At 46.7% G+C, this 13,580-nt stretch overlaps 1 long non-coding RNA gene across 1 annotated transcript in view; it reads right to left on the bottom strand.

The window, feature by feature from the left end:
* LOC136758292 (uncharacterized) overlaps positions 1-13,580 on the bottom strand; it is a 43,246-nt gene continuing 29,666 nt past the window's right edge. Inside the window, exons 3-5 of the long non-coding RNA XR_010819951.1 lie at positions 4,784-4,872; positions 2,789-2,910; positions 1-2,240 (exon numbers count right to left, since the gene is read on the bottom strand). This is a non-coding gene — a long non-coding RNA (uncharacterized LOC136758292). The remainder of the gene's footprint in view (positions 2,241-2,788; positions 2,911-4,783; positions 4,873-13,580) is intronic.

The following is a 13,580-nucleotide window of genomic DNA, read 5'->3' as shown; positions in this document are numbered from 1 at the left end:
CGAGCGCAGGGGCCAATGGCAGCTTTGATAGAGTGACGTTTCAATTGGGTTCCTACAGAAGTGCGCAGAAACCCCTCCCCCTTGGGCAGTGCTTCCAACCTGAAAGATAACAATGTTTTGCAAAACACACAGCAGCTTATTAAACAGCTCCTTGGCATTTAAAGATAAACAAAACAAACCTAATTGAGTCAGCTTGCGTCAAACGGTCAGTAATCAAGCGAGTGCATACTGACAATAAGAAAAATAAATCTTACAGATTACTAGCAATTTACAGTTGCCCGTTTGTTGCAGTGCCTCTCTGAAACCTCTCAGGAACCTCGTTTAATTAAGAGCCCACGCGCCGAGGGTGGATGAAACCTTTTCCGATTGATCCAGACGTATTGTGACTGAATTTATATTCTTTTCATTGCGATGCATAGAGCGTGACAGACCAGGCATTTTCGACAGGGCATCTATACCGCAGAAGAGAATTGACATGTCTTTTCACACACCGTGTCTGTTGGTGGCTTTTCAGAAAGAGAGACAGAGAGAGATATTAATACGGATGTTGCTCGAAATAAAAGCCCCCTCTGACGCACAAAAGGCAGAAATATCTTGTCTGGATTACTGCTATTTGTGTACATCCATCGTTTCTGCTGCGTTACATCATTTTGTCAAAAATGTAATTACAAACTGCCCGTACGACAGTCTATCTACAGGACGCGGATCTGTGTCCCTCAAACCATCAGGATTTCCACAGGAATCTTCGGATTGAAAGAAGGAACTATCAAACATTCTAGATCTTCTCAATGGTGTAGCCATTAATGGAAATCCTGATAGTGTGGTTTTGTCCGTCAAAGCTCCTCTCTCTCTCCCCTTCCGAGGCCCATTCATCACTCTGGCTGATGACAGGCCCGCCCCTGGTTGGCTTCCCCACTCCTGAGAGCACAGATGTCACTCCGCAAGCAGCTCCCCAGCCGCCCCCACATGGCCCTCCTTAGGATTGGTTCACTGCGGACAGGAATCCAGGGCATATAAAGCAACAAAGTGGATTGTGCAAGAATACACAGAACCGTGAAATATCACACTGTCACCCCCCCCCCCGGCTCCATAAAATTAGCATTTAAATGTAAATTCAAGAAATCTTTTTTTTCTTTTTTGCAGTGTACGGAACCCAAGGAAGAGATAAATACAGACAAATCTGGATGTTTTGAGCTTGTTTCTTGCTGGCTTTGTGAGGGTGGTGTATGTGTGTGTAGGTGTGTGTGTGTGTGTGTGTGTGTTTGTAGGGGGGGTATAGTGGTTTGTGTAGTCCACTGGTATGCATCACAATTCAAATCAATGTTGTTTATCACAGGAGTGCTAATATTAAAAAAGGGAAAAAGGAAAAAGGAGAGGAGAGAGAGAGAGAGATGGGGACCCCTCTGGTTTGTACCGCAGGCCTTAGATGGTGGTTTGAAATGAGCTAAAGGATCGGACAGCTGTAAGTATGAAACCTTGACCCTGTGAAAATGCTCATAAAACAACTGGATGCCAACAATATTTATTTGTGAAGCAATCTGCGTCTTGTCCAATATTAGTAATATTAATACAAATAATCGTTGTTAATTTATTCTATTCAATTTCATACTACATTAATCTCAGAGAAGAAGCAAATTCTCAGGTTCCCCACTTCCCCCACCATCAATCCATCCATGACTCCACGTACAGAAGTCCATTAACTGCAAATCAACTAGCAATTAAGAGCATGTGTTGTGTGTGTGTGTGTGTGTGTTGGCGTGAGTGAGTGTGTGTGTGCGTGAGTGCGTGTGTGTCTGTGTGTCTGTGAGTGAGTGTGTGTCTGTGAGTATCTGTGTTTGTATCTGTGAGTGAGTGTGTGTGACAGAATGTGTGTGTCTGTGTGAGTGTGTGTATGTGTCTGTGTGTGAAAGTGTTTATGTCAGTGAGTGTGTGTGTGTGTGTGTGTGTGTGTGTGTGTGTTTGTGTCTCCTGTGGGGCTGGAGAGTTACATGATTGCTGCAAATGAAGCTTAATAATCTGAAACACCCGCAATGAAACCATTTCTGTCAATGTCACACTGGGAGGTGGCTGATGGATGGAGGGAGGGAGAGAGAGAGAGAACGAGCTGTACTTACCAGTGCACCCTGTACAGAGAGAGAGAGTGAGAGAGCGAGGCAGAGAGCATTACAGACACAGTACCGGTCAGTCAGAGCCGCAATCAATCAGCCTGCACATTAGAAGGCATCAGCGCCGGGTCCCTCCTGCAGGGCAGTAAACACACAGCTTGTTATTGGGTTTTAATCAGCTGGGTAATGTGGCCACTATTAATAAGAACCCCTCGCTCCCCGGGGCCTCTGTGTTTCCACTCAGACACCAGGCCCTGCACTGATATGAGTGGCGACTCAATTAAAATCAATGTTCACAATGATCGTTTTTTTTTTTTCCTGTTTGTTACGGATCAGGGCGGAAAGAAGGAGAAAAGAGACGAGAGCTCCCCAGAGACTGACTGTTACTAGCGGAGACAGAGTTTGTCCCGCGGGTCTCAGGAGGCGGTTTGAAATGAGAACGGGTCACACACGGTAGATGTGTAAAAGGGAAAATGGAAAAAGAAAGGAAAAGGAAATACGAGGTTGTTCATACTGAAACTTAAGTTAATTTTGGTGGCAAGGTAAAAGATAACATCGCTCTCAAAATATATAACTTAATCGACTGTGCCATTTCATTTAACACCTCATGAAACACGATTGACTTGATTTGATTTTGAATTGAATATGTGCCGTTATTTGCTGCTCGACTCCGGGTTCCCCACCTTCACTCTGCGGTCACCGCTCTCTCCGGACCCCTGGAGCAGACAAGCCGGTGGAGGGAGGTCCTCAGCTCAGACCACTTCTCTGCTCCGGGCTGCTAAGTGCTCCTGCAGCATTAAATCCACTGCAGAGAGGGAGAGAGACCGAGGGAGAGAGAGGAGAGACAGAGACAGAGAGAGAGAGAGGGAGATTTGTGGCTGTGCACAGCTTAATTTGCTGCTCTACTGAACACTTCACCTGTTGCGTTTTTCCCAACGATCAAATAAATACATTAATAAGAGAAATAAACAACAGAAATAAAAAATAAAAAACACTCAGCGATTTTCAAATGCCCCAAGCAAGGTCGAAACGTGTTTTCAATGGGGAAAGAGGGAGAGCTGAGTCAGGGGACAGAGGAGAGGAAAGACAAGCGAAGGGGATAGAGTGGACGGGAGAGAGGGAGGAGCAGTGAGAACGGGACGGGACACCGGGAGTTCATTTACACTGAGTAAGGGCTGAGCTACGGTTACATGTGTCCTTTTCAACCTCTGTATAAAATAATTTATAGCGATTCAAAAATGATGATGAAATCCTTATGGGAGCATCTAAGCTTTCAAGTCTTTAAAAGTGTCGGCGCTGCAGAGGAGCGGGTCGGTGTGATGATTTATGGACAGAACCTTAGAGAGCAACAAGCAGAACGCTGACACGGGCATCTGTCCACTGGAGAGAGAAAACTGAGCAACAGAGAGTGGAAGAGTCTGTCTAACACACTGACAGACACACAAACACACACACACCCAACCAAACACACACACAGGCACTGACACACAATGACACACATACCGAAACACTCCCACACACATGCACACACACACCCTCACTGACACACACAAACACACAGACTCTCTCTTTCTCACACACACACACCGAAAGACTCCCACACACATGCACACACACACAGACAGACCCTCGCCCTCACACACCCTGACACACACCGACACCCAAACACAGACAAACAGACTCACCACTCTCACAGACAGACTCACTCACACTCACACAGATACACAATCAGGCAAAAATGAAACGGTCACACACAAGTAGGAGTTAGCCAAGCCAGGCAGTTGGATTGAAATTGCAAAGAAAGCTGGGATCACATCCAGGAGGGCAGATATTCCCAGTAAGCGGTATGTAAAGTGTAAGGATCTGCCAGACCTTTCAGATCTCAACACAGAGATGCTGAGCTTTAACAGCCGTGGCCTGAGAGAAGAGCCGGGTTCATGTTGACACTTCCAGTAACAGTATTTTGTGCTGCCCTGGAGAATCGCACTGCGGTGGGTCTCTGAGTGCGGCAGGGCTGCTGCTGTTCCTGTGGCAGGCAGACTGACAGACATACAGCAGACGGACAGACAGCTAATTATTTCTTAGCAGACGCTCTCACCCAGGGCGACTTACAGCAGACACGAAAAGAGAGGAGCACGGATTACCAGAACATGACGTTCGACATGACATTCACAGCAGACCTGTTTCTCAAAAACTACAATCAGCATAAGAAGTGCAATGTACAGGGTATTTAAAGTGAGTTAAAATCAGTACAAAATAGGCAACACTATACTGTGCAGTGGGGTCAAAGCAAACACACACACACACTCTCACACTCACACACTCACGCACACATCATACTGTCAAGGGCTCGCTAATGAGGCAAATAATTAGCTACTGTGATTTGAAAAGAAGATCATGTTGAAGAAACAGATCCATAATTAATTCTGCCCAATCCATAGCATCGGACAAGGCCAGAGGTGAGGGCTAGGGAAGGGTCCAGGTTAGGGTCTGCTCCGTTTTGTGCTCTGTGTTGTATCACCTATGGGCACTGCTGCTGTGGTCTTGCATGGGCCGTGTGTAAACGTTGGGGGTTTGGTATGGAGGGTGTGTGTGAAGGGGAACTCAGCAGCAGCGGCAACAGAGAGTTAAAGAGAGAAAAAGAGAGAGAGAGTCTGTGTTAGTGATTAGTGACTCACATTCCTCAGGGCAGCCATATTATCATCAGCTGTCACAGGCTTCCCCTGGCCTCCCAAGGTGACTCTGCAGATACAGTGTCTCTGAACTCCTGGAAGCCCCAGAAAGAGAGAGAGAGAGAGAGTTGTTGACTGAGTACTGCACACCCCGCCTCTCCTCACCTCTCCATCTCCTCTATCAAGTGCAGGAGAGCAGCACAACGTCTGGGGGGCAGTTACTGTGTCACAGGGACTAAGGCTGCCAATGATCAAATGACTTTCGCTTCTACAGGGCTTGGCACGGTGCTGTAAATCGTATTACTAATATTAATATCATTACTGCTATAATAACAACAGCAATACTATCACTGCAACTAATTAGTATTGTCATCATTACCATTTATTTATTATTTTGATCCTAATTAAGAAGATTTTTCTCTGTAATACAAAATGCCTTTTAGGTTTTAGTTTTTCTCGATTGCTTGAGCACATTTGTCCAAACAGAATTCACTTTTTCAAAACAATGAACACACAGCACAAACTGAAACACGTGTGGCCAAAATGACACAAATCCTTTGCAAAATGCACTCTCTAAACAGCAAATGCACGTCACAACATTTTATCAGTCCATCAAAACAGGATAATTTGTCATCTAATGAAACATTCTTTCCATCAGCCACTTCACAATGGCACAATAAACACTATGTATGAACATCAGTGTGTCATGTTCAACCCTGTACAAGCTCTCTGTCTTCTTCAGCTCGATGTGAAATGAGCATAAATAATCAGTAAGGAGTTCACCCCAGCAAGAGCTGAACTCACGTTCTCTGAGTGACTCATACCAAGAAGACCAATGTAGAAAGAATTTCACTTTGACAAGTGATTATACTTTACTTAGTTTACTTTCTCTCTTTTGTCTTTGTCTTCTGACTTACTCCATTTCATGCCAACACCAGCTCACTGTTATATGTGATTATGGACTGATTGAACAATCAAGCAATGACGATTTGCATATGTGCCGTAGAGATTCACACGTGTGGGAGTATGTGTTATTGACTGTGAACAAAAGTTCTAATTTTGTTTGACAAGACTTACCCAATAGATTTTAGTGTCTTACGTAGAGAGTTGTGTTTAATGTTTTGCACAAATCTGCTTGGCATTTGCATTTTGTTAAAGCAACTATAAAAGACCTGCTGTATTGCAGAAATGTGTACTGTTCAGCTCATTTAGGTGATGATGTTGGTCACGTGGACCACAGTTTCATTCACATTGACATTGACTGAAAAAATGTAACTGCCTCACTTCAAAACAAGTAATTTAAATGGGAACAATTTAAGTTTTTTTTCATGTCTACACCTCCCCCCCAGCAAAATTACTGAGGATTAAGTGGGATTGACATCCTGAAAACGCTGCACCACCTGCAGCCAATCAGGGCACTCCCTGCTGTCACAAACTGCCAATTACTGCAGCAGGATATTGATCGGCCAACGCACAAGTGTTCCAGGGCTTAATAAAGTTAATGAAGCTTAAGAGGTATAACCTGCAGGCTCCTCCTGCCTCAGTCGGCGGTGGGGTTAATGTAGCTGGTTGGCGTCACTTGTCTCTCATGGCTCAGGGGATAACCAACATCGATATTCTGATTAAGTGCGGCAGCCGGGGCAGTGTAGAACAGCCGGTCAGATCACACAGTGCGTTGTCCACATTAATTGCAACACTGCAGTCGTGCTCCAGAAAGAGAAAAAACCCTCCAGGTTAATCTCTCCACTCAGAGCAGCTTGACGCCTCCGAGCTCATTCAAGGTCTGCGGCCGCAGATTGTTATTCTAAGCCGGCTGTGATACGCTATGGGTTTTGCTTGAGCTTTAAAGTCCCTGGCAGGGCAGAGGCAGCGATCCGAGCTGTGCCAGGAAGGCGCTGTATGGGAAAGGGGCTCCTGGCATCGGGAGCCACGTCACCCACACGTAACTGCGTGGGTTTAAAAGTTCCATCTCAGTGCATCTCTGTTTTGTTTTTTCAGATGTTTCTGTGTCCCCATATTTCTGTTCGTCCTCATGTGTCCCTGTATGTCTCCGTGTATCTCCGCGTGCCTGTTTCCATCTCTCTCAGTCCTTGTGCGTCTCAGCATCTCAGTGTCAGCGAAGAACAATTGCTGGGGTTTTACCTCCTGATAAACTCCCGTCACCCACCCCGACGCCTCTGCGAGCAGAAGCGAAAACAACAACTAATCACACCTGAAGCAGCCTCTGTTTACAATGAATAATTCATCCTCTGCGGCGGCCTCCCCGAGCCAGGGCTGATAAAGAGAAAATTGTTCCTCTCCTCGTTGCTCAAGCCGAGGTTTTAATAAAGTTACTTTCTGTAGCCTGTGCCTGTCTGAAATTGCACAGGAGTGGCCGCGGCGTACCAGTGGAGTAAATAATCCAGCCAGACACTTGTACTCATTTTGAGCCCTTCAGGGTGAGGGGGGGAAGCAATAAACTCTCGTCTCTCACACAGGGCCAAGGGTGGCCAACTGTTTCTGTCACTTCGTGGAGAACGCAGCAGGAAAGACCAAAAGGACAGAATTATGAATGAGTGGAGAACAGATGCGAGACTTCCCTCGCCTTCTCCGGGGACATTTATTCAAGGGGGGAATGTAATTTGCCATCACCAGTCAGTTACAGGTGACACAGTGGGGCAACACTGGCAGAAGGCTCTCCGAGATTAATCACACTTCAATCCCCTGACGTGGTTGGTCTCCCGACTGGCCTAAACCCTCTGTGCCATTTTGTTTTGCATGTGTGATAACCAAAACATAATCTCTTCTTTTCTGTGGTCCCAGTCTTTTCTGCGTCACAGTCCTGCCCTCCTTTCGCCCGCTCCACTCCAATTGCCCCCGAGCCGCGCTGGCCCGGGACCCCGTGTACGTGAGTGTGCGGACGTGCGTGATAATGGAAGCAAAAACGACTTGACCCTGTGTTTGTGCCTCATTTGTGTCCAGACTAATCGCCCGGTAACAGTCAAAAAGTTCCCTCTGGTTTGATGAATGAGACACAACCAACCCAGGCTCGAGGCAGAGCGCAATGTAAGCAAACACTGCACTCAAGGCCCTCGTGAGCTTATTTTAGGCATCACATCCCCGACTCAGACACCCCCCCACCCCCTGTGTTTCTGTCCCAGCTGCCAGTCTGTTCTAGTTGCTTGATCTCCAACACAAACACAGAAACCCAACTCCGCTGCGCCGCCACACATCCTCGATCACAGGGCTGCATGAAAAACCTCACACGCATCTCCTACTGTCACTGGTCGGCCATCGAAAGTTGCCGTCATGTTTTGCTTTTTTTTTAACTGCAGATTTTCCACTGCGTTTCTTTTCTTCCTTGCAAAGTGAGTGGTGAGGGAGGACAGGATGACGGGACAGCTGGCACCGGAGGGGAAAGGAGATCTGAACCTCTCTGCAGCAAATAACTGTTTAGGAAAGTTTAGGAATTCCAGTCTTGTGCTGTCTTTCTTTTCTCTGCACCTTTCTTTCTTTCTACATGTCCTAAAGGAATGAGGGAATGTGGGACGGCAGTGTTGTACACTACCAAACTATACAGTCTGAGCCAGAACTGATGGAGAAAAGAGATCAGTCTGTACCGGAGATCTGCCAAATAGCGTTGACCTGTTGACTGTCTCACTTAAATCGGAACTTCCACTCATTCGCTAATAGGAAATTACTACAGTTCTGGGTGGTGAAATCAAGTTTTTATGACTACAAACCGATGGTACTTTCGGAAAAATAGGGTGATGGGGCAATTAAACATGCATAAAATGTTTGTTTTTAATGATTTTCGTGACTTTTCTGATTTTCCCCATTGACTTCCAATAAACCAGGAGTTAGCCCCCGCATGACGTCATGGCATATTTCTCGATCTCTGATTTCTGGTACCTAGAATGAGCTGGACATGATAAACTCACTGCACAGAATATGTTTCTACTTCTAGAATAACCTGAGAAACTGTGGAATTTCGGCGGAGTTCCACTTGAACAGGAGACACTGTCTGGCTCTCAACATTAAATAACAATGAAATCAGTTCAAATTCTGATCCTCTTGCCTTTTTACCAGCTGGGCACTGTACCCCCCACTACACAAACACCGTGTATATATCATTAAATGCAGTGTGAATCATGCAGACATTACAATACAGGAGCAGCAGGTGTGCTGGGGAAGACGGATGCTGAACAATGAGTCCGAGGCTGCCTAGTACGGAGGATGAGACAGCGAGACCCAGCCGCTCAATAGGAACGGATCATGAAACTAAACAGACAAAGACTACGGAAATGGAGAGACAGGACTGAATCACCCACAGATTATTGATTGAAAGATGTACACGGCAGGTCGTGCTGAGTATAAATGGAGGAGTAAGGGCGGGGGGGGTAGGATAAATCACTGATCAAACAGAAGCAGGTGCTGCCAGTTTCCAATGCTAATTTCTGCTCTCACGTCCTTCCTTCAAAGTAATTAGTCTTGTTAAACTCATCTCCCTTTCTTCTTAAGAAAATACATAAAATCACCGTTATTTAATGAGCTGTGGAAGCATTCCTTACAGTGTGAGGTTTCATCGAATAAGACAGCCAATACTCACTAACGAACTCACTAACTAACTAAATGATGACACTGCATCAGTGTGATGGAACTTTTTCAAGGCAGCAGACTGGCAGACCCCAACCGGAGCATTTCCAGGCCTAAACTCTCTTGAATGATGGTATAGTTCATGAGAGGGCGACTCCAGTCCTGTAGTTTCGCACTGTCTTCTGGGTCTTGTTCCTGCCCAGCTCCCCCAGCTCGATAATGAATTAATATAATGATAATTATGAAAAGGGGGTGAAAATTTCCAAGAGGCCCAACTGAAAAAAACATTCAATTAACTGAGCAGCTGAGAGCTCCGGCTGGAACACAAACTAGAAAACAACCTTCCCCCCCCAGGACTGGAGTTTGACAGCCTTGATGTAGTTCGACAGGGAGAAAGATATGACGGGTCTGAAGTAGGAACGCGGTAACGAAGTCTATCTTGTGTATATGAAGCAGGTTCTGTGCTCACAAAATGTGACTCTGCAGCCTCTGACAACCCCTCCCTCTGTCCTCAGAGGAAACCCGTATCGCCGCCGTTCGAGGGAGTGCTGTCGTGCGATGGCAGCTCAAGTTTCCCGCTTGCTAATCTGACAAGTATCTGCAAAACGTTGCCTTCCGCTTGGATGAACCGATGACAAAACAGGGGAAAGGGAGAAGAAAAAAAATGCAAAAAAGTACAACTACCTGACAATCTTCTCCCTCTCTCTCTCTCCCTTGTCTTCTTTCTTACCCCTCCTCCACCATCCTCCCTCCTCCGCTGCAGTCTAAAGCTCAGTTAATTAACAGTTTAAACTGACAGCTCTTCTGTTTGAGATTTTGATGAGACAGAGGAAGAGAGAGAGAGAGAGAGAGAGAGAGAGCAGAGGTCTCCTGTGTGGCGAAAGAGCAGAGGCAGCGGCAGAAGAGCGGTGGAAATTAAATCTCTGCAGCTCCCAACTCCATCACTCCTGACTTGCCCTTTTCCAAGTGTCAATTTTGTGGCTGTGGTTAATTTACCGGCCCGTCTGCACAGGCCTGACTCAAGAGAACGGCGTATTCTTCTTTATTTTGGGCGACCCGGGGCTTTCAGAGCGGGGGGTTGGGGTGAGAAGAGGGAAGTGCGGGGTCAGATACGGAGAGATGTGGGAGAGATACGATTCAGAAGTCGCCGTCAGATGTGAATAATTCATAAAATAAACACAGGCGATGACTAAGGAGATGCAGATACAGGACTGGAATCACACACACATTATTAACTGAAATATGTACACACAAGGTCATGCCGCATAGAAAGAGAGGAGGCGGCTACAGGGAAATAAAGGGCTCCTCGAGCAGAAAAAGGGGCAGACCGCGGGCAGGGGGAGAGAGACGGCGCACGAGCGTCAATCACAATCTTTTTTCGATTGATTTTCTTGGCGGGTTTGTTTGGTCGCTTGTTTTTATTGCATCAGAGACTTCTCAGAAACAATAATAAGGAAAAAACTGTGGAAAGTAAAAATAAAAAATAAAAATAAAACTAAGCAACAAGTGTTGAGCGATGATTGGAGTGGGGTGAGAGGTTCCATACATGGTCCTGCTCGGGGCTTTGGGCCCTGGTACCGTGGTATAGTATTTGGATGCGATTGGTGTGCATTGATTGGTTGGGCCGCTGCAGTCCAAGTATTGAGGGGGCGGGGTTGGGCCAGGGAAAAGCTATGCTGGTGTTTACTGCACCTCAATCAATCAATCAATCAATCAATCAATCAATCAGTATTTGGTATAGCGCCCTTCACAAAAAGGGTGTCAGAGAGCACAGCCACAGCGTCCACAACAGAGATGGTCACAATGCAGCCAATGTGACCATAAGAGTGAACATAATCAGACTCCTCGGATGCAAATTACTAAATTGGACCAGCGATCTGGAACAAGGAAGTCAACCAGCCCTTTCTGCTTCCAGTTCACTGACACGTTGAAAACTGTCTCGTCCACCCCTGATCCGGCCCCTCAACCCTTTCACCTCTTTAATGTGACACAGAACCACTCTCTCTCTCGCAACTCAATATTCCCTTTCAGCTTCCCTGGCGACTATCTCAACGACGACGCCGACAACAACAACAACAGCAGCAGCAGCAAAACAGTAAGAGCAAAGCGGAGAATGCCATTCCAGAAATGAGCTGCTCTGTCAGCTGTCCAGATTGCCCTCCCACGTACGCACGCTTCCTCATTCCAAAACTGTCCGCTGGATTACAACACAGCAGTAACCATAACCCTGCCCAGTTCCCCGCACTGTGCTGGCCACACAGCAGCCATACGCCTCTGCCACCCCTCTCTACTTTGCATCCTACAAACTGATATCACCAGCACAGCACTGCCCACGAGGAAAGAGAAAAAATAAAGAAAACATATCACAGACACCTTTACTTTGTTTGCGCTTGTTGTCGTCTTGTTGAACTGTAGCATCGGCTGAGTTGGCAGAATAAAAAAAGTGAAGTGCTGTTGGGCAAAACCCTGTTGTTGCAGACTGGCTGGTTCCAGATGAGATGAGGCCTCCTGGGTTCCCTTTCCCATTTAAGGCACTGAACAAGAGATATGGGGATCAAGGGTGTGGATTTATTTTGTTTATTTTAGGCAACAAAAAACACCACAGAAAACCCTTGCAGACCCAGCCCACTCAAAAAAAATAAAAACTTTTATTAGAAGAAAAATAAAAAAGACACAAAAGAAACCCAGGTCTGTTCGATCTGCAGACTGGAGATAAATCTCCCTCATGATTCATCTGTCAGCGGGGATGAATGGGTTTCGATCCCCTTGTGGCGAAAAGCTCCCTGGAGGGCCCAGATGGCTTTTCATTGCTTTTTTGTTTTTTGATTTTTAGGGGGTTATTGTTTTATTATGATTATTTATAGAGAAAACTAAAAAAAACACACACACAAGGACAAGGATGAGTGGAGCAGAGAAGACAGGAGGGGAGGAGAAGGGGTGGCTCACTGACTGAGCTTCTACACCTCTCCCTCTCTCCCTCATAAATCACTTGGTGGATGCCACTTGGAGGTCATTGTCACCGTCTGTGATGATTCTGACCTGATAAAGACTACCGCCCCCCCCCCCTCATCCTCCTCCAGGGTGTTAAACCTGCCCTTCAGACTCTGAGACCTATCCCTGTCCAGCTCCAGGTTCCTCTGCGTCTGGAAACTGGGACGAGAGTGGGGCTGTGTACCCAGAGTCCTGCTGAACAGAGGAGCTCCTAAGAGTCCAGGCACACAGACAGGACCGATGCTGCAATCAATGGCGTCAACGCAGCAAAGGGAAAGGTGAGCGGAGCGGATCTGCAAACCCCTTCAGCAAGTGGAAATCCTCCTCTCACAAGTAATTACAATCAGGCGTTTTTTTCCCAAGTCCGCTTTATCCGAAAACTACTTCGCGCCGCCAAGAGGCTGTGACTGCAGTAACCCCTGCGACGGCTGCTGCTGCTGCAGGGCCACGCGCAGTGCGGGGAAGGCTTCACACTTCATCTTACAGCAGGGGCGGAGTGCGAAAGGAGGTTGAGATACGGGGACTCAATTACGGATGACGCACACCCGTGGGTTTCGAGGCGCAGCCGGGACTTGAACCGGGAAGCTCTTGGAAACTAAATGCTTCAGCCAGTTATCTCAGACTTTCATGTAATTATAGAAAATATTGTGTAAGACCTGTTCTATTAAAACTCATGATTCCAGAAAGCAAGCAACCACAGTCTTGTGCACACCTCCCACTCCCTCTCTCTATCTCAGTATCTGTCTCTCTCTCTATCTTTCTCTCGCTGTCTCCCCATCTCATCTGTGCATCAAGGTTGGTGTTCAGATAAATTGGGAACAGACCCCCGACTGGGCCTTGAACCATACCATTCTCCTCAGAGAGAAAAAAAAAAGGGTGAGAGAGGGAGACAGAGAGAGAAAGAGGGAGGAGAGGAGAGTAAGCAGGAGCGAGTAGAAGGGAGATAACGAGGAAGGCGGAGAGAAGAAGAGAGTGTCAGAGCAAGTGAGAGAAGGGCAGGAGTGGAGGCAGATGAGATGGAGCAGTAAAGAGAGACAGACAGCGCTGTGTGGCAGTGGGAGCCATCCTCACCCGTTCCTGATGCCAACATGTATTGCGAACACATCTGAAGTCTGAGTCCAGCTCACTCTGCTCCAGCCTGGCACACAGTACAGTAACTGCCCTACTGCCCCACCTTAGCCACTGATGCAAGGTATCACAGTACAGACATGCAAGAACAGAATGAAAAAGAAAGAAT

The sequence above is a fragment of the Amia ocellicauda genome, chromosome 9 (genome assembly GCF_036373705.1).
Source record: "Amia ocellicauda isolate fAmiCal2 chromosome 9, fAmiCal2.hap1, whole genome shotgun sequence".
In the NCBI taxonomy this organism is placed as follows: Eukaryota; Metazoa; Chordata; class Actinopteri; order Amiiformes; family Amiidae; genus Amia; species Amia ocellicauda.
This window is presented reverse-complemented; position numbering and strand designations above follow the sequence as displayed.